Raw genomic sequence first — 7,806 nt, 5'->3', positions numbered from 1 at the left:
CCTATTTAATGATAGTTGACTGTCCAAAAGGCGTCCGAAACTATTGTATAGAAAATTTTTAATCTGATGCTTAAGTCAAGGAGGAAAAAGGTGACAATAGAGGGAGCAGGAATAATTTTTATTATCTTACCTTTCCCGAGAGCCTTCATTTTCTTGTATAGCAACTCCCATGTTTAATACATTATGCCTTTAAACCGAAGGAGGTTATGGGGTTTGAATTTCAAGGGTTATATTTCTTCATTTCCCTCCAAGATTCCCCTTCATAATTTTTAGGGGTTATACCCCCTTCTTTTTGTCCATAATTATCCTTTAGTTAGGATAACTCTTCACCTTCCTCAATCAAGTCTTCGCGTATAGATCACTTTTATTCCCATTAAATGTCCCCCACTCCTAAGCCTTGGAGGTCAATTTCAAACTAGGAGTAATTTATCATCAAAATCAACATCTTTTTTTTTTTTTTCCATGCCACATTAGATCGGAATTCTTTTTTCCTAATTTGATTCATTCTTGGCCTCTTCGTAGAGCAAACAAACCACGATTTAACCAAGTTGAACAAACCAAGCAAATTAGGTTGAGCAGACTAAGACACGCAAATCAGGCTCAATAAACCAAGCTGAATATATTAAAATAAGTGCACTAGGACGAGCTGGGTAGAACTTGGCTTTCAATATTAGTTGAACAAACCTTAGACTCTAATCTTAATAAAAGATCAGTTGTTTATCTTTAGTTGATTTCAACTAGCTATTCAAAGCAAAGCTCGGTTGTTGAATCTGAGCATAACTCAATTATCAATCCTAAGCAAAGGTCAATTATTATTCATGAGCAGAGATTAGTTGTTTATTTTGAGTAGATCTTAGTCGTTGAATTTGAGTAAAGCTCAGTTGTCAATATTCAACTATTAATCCTAAGCAAAGGTCAATTATTAATCATGAGCAGAGCTCAATTGTCTATTCTGAGTAGAGCTCGGCCATTGCATCTGAATAAAATCAATTGTCAATCTTGAGTAAAGTTTAATTGTTTATTTCGAGTAAAGCTCATATGTTTTGTCTTAGTAGAGCTTAGCTATTTATCATGAGCAAATCTTAACTATTGAATTTGAGCAAATCTCAACTCTTAATTCTGAGCAAACGTTAGCTTATTATTCGTAATAAACTAAGCAAAGTTGCTATTGAATCTAAGTAGATCTTAGTTGTAGAATATGAACAGAACTCAACTATTTATTTTGAGCAAAGCTCAACTATTTATATTGAGTAAAGCTAGGTTGTTTATTTTGAGCATAACTTAGCAATATATCCTAATTAGACCTGATCTACAACAACAACAACAACAACAATAACAAGCATTAAGTCCCATTAGATGGGATTAGTTATATAAATCCTTTTTCATCAATTCACTAGATCCAAAGCATTTTTCTCTATTATATTGAGGGCTATTAAATCCTTCCTCACTATCTCCTTCCAAGTTATTCTAGGCCTACCTATGCCCTTTATCATGCCAGAAACCATAACTAATTCATTCCTCCTCACCGATGCTCTATTAGGCTTGTGTTACAAATGCTTAAACCATTTAAGTTGCCCCTCCCTTACCTTGTTTTTCAACTGGTGTTATGCCTAAATTATTACATATATGTTCATTTCTCACTTTATCTTTTAAAGTTAAAACACTCATCCACCTTAACATACACACATCTCAACAACTTTCTTTTTTTATACATGTTCTTTCTTAGTTGCCCAACATTTTGAACCATAAAACATAGCTAGTTTTTAATTTTAAAGGTATTCTAAGATCACACAACACGCCTGATGCACTCTTCCATTTTACCCAGCCTATCTTAACTTTAGTACTACATCTTCTTCAAATTTCCCTTCACCTTGCATATTAAATCCAAGATATCTAAGTTTATCGGTGCTATTAATCTCTTGATTATCCAATTTAATATTCTCTCTATTGCTATTCCTTATATCACTAAAATTACATTTCATATTCTATTTTATTCCTACTTATCCTAAACTTTTTAGATTCTAACGTAGCTCTCTAAAGTTCTAACTTAGATTCCACTTTGCTTCTACTATCATCAATCAACACGATATCATCTGCAAACAACATACACCAAGGTATCTCATTTTGAATATTCCTAGTAATTTTATCAATTGCTAAACTAAAAAAATAAGGACTCAAAGTAGAAGCTTGATGTACACCTATTGTGATTGGAAACTCTCTAAAATCTCCTCTTACAGTTCTAACACTTGTCATTAGTATAGCATACATATCCTTAATGACCTCTGTATATTTATTGCAAACTCTCTTCTTTTCTAATACCCACTAAAGCACTTCCTTGGGAACTTTATCATAAGCTTTCTCTAGGTTAAAAAAAAACCATATGCAAGTCCTTCTTCTTTTCCCCAAAATTTTCCATTAAACTTCTTAAAATATAAATAGATTTTATTATTGATCTACCAAGCATAAAAAGCAAATTGATTTTCTAAAATCTTTGTTTATAATATTATTCTATGTTTAATAACCTTTCCCATAATTTCATCATATGACTCATAATCTTAATTTCACGATAGTTCTTATAGTTTTGAATATCACTTTCGTTTTTATACAAATATACTAACATACCTTTTTCCTCCATTTTTTTAGCATTTTCTTAGTTTTTATAATATTATTGAATAGATTAGTTAACCAAATAATTCACTTATCCCCTAAGAATTTCCAAACTTCAATTGGTATTTGTTAGCCTTAGAGGCTACATGAGTTTAATTATCTTGTTTTGATGATAACAACTCATTAGGGGTTCTAGGTAAGTTTATCTTTGCATAATAAGTTATGGTTAGTATAATCACAAATGCAAAGATTAAGAAAATTCTTAATAGGTTAGATATCATCCAAAAATGGGAGAATCTTAGCCTTGGTGACTACACTATCATGGTTTATATGTTTTGATGATATTAACCTATATGTGGTTTTTAGTGTTTTCCATCCTTGCATATCATGCTTAGTATAGGTACACATGTTGAATACATAAAGTATTGGTTAAAAGGTAAAGATCGGTCTGAGTTGATGTTCGAATAGAAAGATAAAATGGACACGTACTTGGAAGAACCTAAGCACAACCAAAGGGAGCTTAATGTTGAATTTTATGTAATGGGTGTGTGTTTGAGGTATTATATCTTGTAACTCTTGTGGTTTTGCTTCATACATAAGTTTTGAGTAAGAGTTTAGCAAATTGCATATGCATACTGGGACACATGAGTTTATAGGATTGCACTAAAATCATAAACTCAACTTTCATGATTTTCAAAGTTAAACTTAAGAGTTTGTTAAATGAATCCTAAACTCAAATATGTTTTCTAAAGGGACAAGTTTTCAAACATCTTGATATTTTGAACATCTTCATACTAAGTCCCGGTTCTATCAAAACGAGTCTTATGTCCTAAAATTTCAAAGAAGTCAAGTATATTTTCTATAAAAGGACATACAAATATATAAGATATCGAAATGGTTATTTAAATGTGTTTTTATTAACAAAATAACTTATATTCAAATTGAAACTCATTTGGACAAGTATTAAACTTTATTAGACTTAATATTTTTCATATAATTTTGTCCAAAAACTTTTCAAGTGATTAAAAGGCTTTTTCGTTGGGTTTAAAACCTCAGTTACGCACTGATCATCTTTCCTGAATACCCTTCGGTATTTGGAGCATAACTTTTGTTAGAAAAATCCAAAAAGGACGATCTAGATGTCCCTGGAAAGCTAAGACAAAATTTCAAAACTTTGATGTGGACGACTTTTTCTGATTCAGAGTACTCGTAGACTAACATAGGAGATTCGTCAACGAGTGGCGGTGTGTGACTAGCCGACGAGAGTAGAGGACTAATCGACGAGTCCAACAGGTAGAACTCTTCCAACAGATGGAAAACGGCTAGTTAACAGCTCCTTTGGATCTTGGGCTATAAATACAAGCTATTAAACTTGTATTTGATGAGGACAAACATGCGAGAGCAAAATGGGTTTAGCCTGAAAAACTCCCTCTAACAATATGCATAACTAAAAAATAAGCAGTATAGCTCAGACATATCAAAAGATAGAATATAATTTAAATTAATCATGCATTAATATTTCGCAATGAAGCACATTAAAGCTCAGATATTTATCCCATTAAAAAAATTTACTCTATTTAAAAAATTTTCCCCTTTTATCCTTTTTATCACTTTGCTCATAAAATTCTCCCCCTTTTGGCATTAGCAAAAGGGGTAGGCCAAGTATAAAAACGGTTTTGATCATTTAATGGTTTTGAAGGCTTTTGATTATTCTTAGTAAAAAAAACATCTTTTTTACACCAAAGCCTAAGCACCTAGCACTTTGTATTGTTGTTCTTCATTCACAAGTGCTCATTCTCTCTTACTTTTTAATAGTGTTTGATTCATCACTTGAGAGATTGTGCGAGGTTTGCTTTGTATTTAATATTTACTCATTTGAGGAGCATCATATTATATTTCCATCATCTTCTTATAAGGTTCTTTGTGAACCATTTGGTGAAGGCTCTCTGTAAACCAAAGAGGCTCTTTGTGAGTAGGTAGAAATTTGTTCCCGAGTAAAGGCTCTTTGTGAGCGTGGTAGAGATTTGTTCCCAAGTTGCAAGACTTCTCCGCCGGTGAAAGAGTTCCTTAGTGGATTGTGGAATCCTAGGGTTGGTCCCAAGGCATGGAAGTAGGCTTGGTGCCGAACCACGTAAAAATACCGATGTTAATTTTCTCTACCCTTCTCTTCATTTTATTTTTCTTGTGCATGATTTACATTTACTTATATTGTGATATAATTTCTTGTATCTTACCAAGAGTTTTTATTTTGTAGAGAAATACACATTCCGTGAAAAGAGTCTATTCACCCCTCCTCTAGACTATATACTCCCAGGGTTGGGACGTTTAACAGTATTTTATATGGTCCTATAAATTTTTCACTTTTCATCTTTTTTAATGTCATTTTAACTTCAAAGATTCTAATTTTGTGAATAAATCTCCTATTTTTAATCTACCCTTCATTTGTCACTTCAAAGTTCAATCTATCATTTTGGTATTCATTAAATAACTTATCAAAGTATTTTTGCCACCTCTCTTTTATGTCTTCTTCTCTAAATAAGACATTATCATTGTAATCCTTTATACATTTTACATCACCTTAATCTTTACATTTTCTTTCTCTAACTCTAGCAAGTCTATAAATTAAATGTCTTTTTCTTCTTCTTTTGTATTTAGTTATTATATAAAGTATCATAAGCTCTATGTTTAGCTTCATTGATAGTCTTGTTTGCATTTTTTTCTCGCTTCTTTATACTTTTCAAGGTTTTCTATATTTCTACAATTTTGTCATATTTTATACCAAATTATTTTTGTCTTAACGACTTCTCGACCCCACCAAGAAGCGAGACCTTATCTGTTTATCACAAATAAACCTTATCTTTTTATCCTTAGTAGAGTTTAACTATTTATTCTGAGCAATGCCTAGCTGTTTTTCTAGAGTGGTGATCAACTATTAATCTTAATAAGAGCTTAACTATTTATTCTGAGCAGAGCTCAGCTATTTAATCTTATAAGATATTGGTTGTCAATCCTAAAAAAAGTTAAATCTAGGCAAAGCTTAGGTATTGATTCTAGGTAAAGCTCACTTGTTTATTCCGATTAGAGCTCATCAATCAATCCTAAGCAAACTTAGCTATTTATTTTGAATAGAGCTTAACTACTGAATTTGAGCAGAGATCAATTGTTTTATCCAAGTAGAACCCAACTGTCAATCTTGAGCATAGCTCACCTGTTTATACTAAGTAGGGCTTGGTTGTCGGTGCTAGGCAAAGCTCAACTATTTATTCAAACATATTCTAATCTTTTCCCAAGAACTGAAAATTAATCATGTGCTTTTTTTTTTTTTTTTTGGCACCACAACATGATTCAATACATGTGTAAAAGAGAATGAGGAATCAAATTCAGAATCAAGGGAATGAGTCCAGACATAGTTTCATGTGCAACTATGAAGGATTTGGGTCTTGCTCGGACACTACATGATGAATATATTTTTTCTCGAATAGTACAATGATTTTTTGGAATTGTAATAACAATTTTCCAAATCAATCACAAGAACATGAACATGAAACAATTAATAAATGATTCAAAATGTTTACCTTGCACCATAGAGTTCATTGTTAGGGTCCAAAGAGTTCTACATTGTCCAAGAAAAAGCTTACTATCCTCTTCTCTCCTTTGAATGTATGAGTTAATGTGCAATTATACTGAATAGGGTAAGGGCACGATCTTTTCTTGATGCTTAATTAAATACTAGCATAAGGAAAACCTATTATCACAAGGCAAACCAAGCCCACAAAAAATCCCATGGACTAATACTTTAGGCAAATAACTAAAATTTGGTGATCGCTTGTTATAAGATTCATCAATTTCACGCTCCCACAATGTTCGACATTATATTTGGTTGTGTACAAAATCCATTATGCATGTAAGTCCATAAATAGTAAGTTCTATATAGCAAACCTTGACTTATATTAAAAATGACATAATATAATAGTACGTTATTTAAAATGGAAATGTATCTTTTGCATCATTCAATTTGCTTAACAACTCACTTTATAGTATCATATTTAGAAATATAATTATAATTTTAACTCAAAAAATTTGCAATTCAACATTAATCATTGTTTTAACTCAATAAATTTACAATTCAACCTTAGTCCTCCATATAGTCGCTAAAGCGGAAGCGGTTCGCCTCGCCCAAGCAAATTCCTATTGTAACTATTTGGGCAATTTTGCTAACTAGGTGATTGTCACTATATATAATATACTATGGTATGCACAAAGATGACATAAACAATTTTTATTATTTATATATATATATATATATATATATATATATATATATATATATATATATATATATAAGAATTCAATGGGAGCATGTGTTTCCAGTAAAGTGAATTTGTGATCGTGATTAAGTATGATTGAGCTTAAGATTTGGGTTGAGAATTAACATTATTTTTTGCCCAATACAAGACTGCCCATTTATATTTGGTAACTATTTTAATGTATTACAAGCATTTACATTCAAAGAGTAATAGGGAACAATATCCAAACTAGAAGGAAAATAAGTGATTTTCTTTTTAATTTTCAAGGAAAATAAGCGTCAATGTTAAAAAAATTTTGCGAGATGAGGGTTACAATACAATCAAAGTATAATTCTACCCCCAGCATTGATAATATTAAAGTGTTCAATAATTAAAGTATACATTTTAATTGAAAAGGGTATTTTGGTTCTTTGGATTATTAGTTTGTGATTATCTTGCCATTTTAAGATGAAAAGTTAAACATGTGACACGATAACTTTTATACCCATCTAGTCGAGTCTAATTCAACGTAATCTAGTCAGACAAATCTTAGCCACCAAATCAAATACACCCTTAAAAAAATTCTTTATTTATCGAACAATAAGGATATGATCACAAAATTTCTATATAAATTTTACTATAAGGTAAACATTTATTTTTAAATATATTCATCTTAATGCAAAATTTAAAACACTATTTTTCTTTAAAAAAAAAATTTGTAAGTGATGGATGTGTTTGTGTGTGTTTTGCATATATTTGTTAGTAATGCTCTCTTTATTTATTTTCTTAATTTATTTTATAATTTTATTTCATATAATAATATAATCTTAAAATTAATTATTAGATTATAAGAGATGACTATTTCACTATTACTTGCTTACTTTCATTTTTCAACACAATTTGATCAACATAT

Source organism: Malania oleifera, chromosome 2 (assembly GCF_029873635.1).
Source record: "Malania oleifera isolate guangnan ecotype guangnan chromosome 2, ASM2987363v1, whole genome shotgun sequence".
Taxonomy (NCBI): domain Eukaryota; kingdom Viridiplantae; phylum Streptophyta; class Magnoliopsida; order Santalales; family Ximeniaceae; genus Malania; species Malania oleifera.
Note: the sequence above shows the minus strand (reverse complement) of the source record.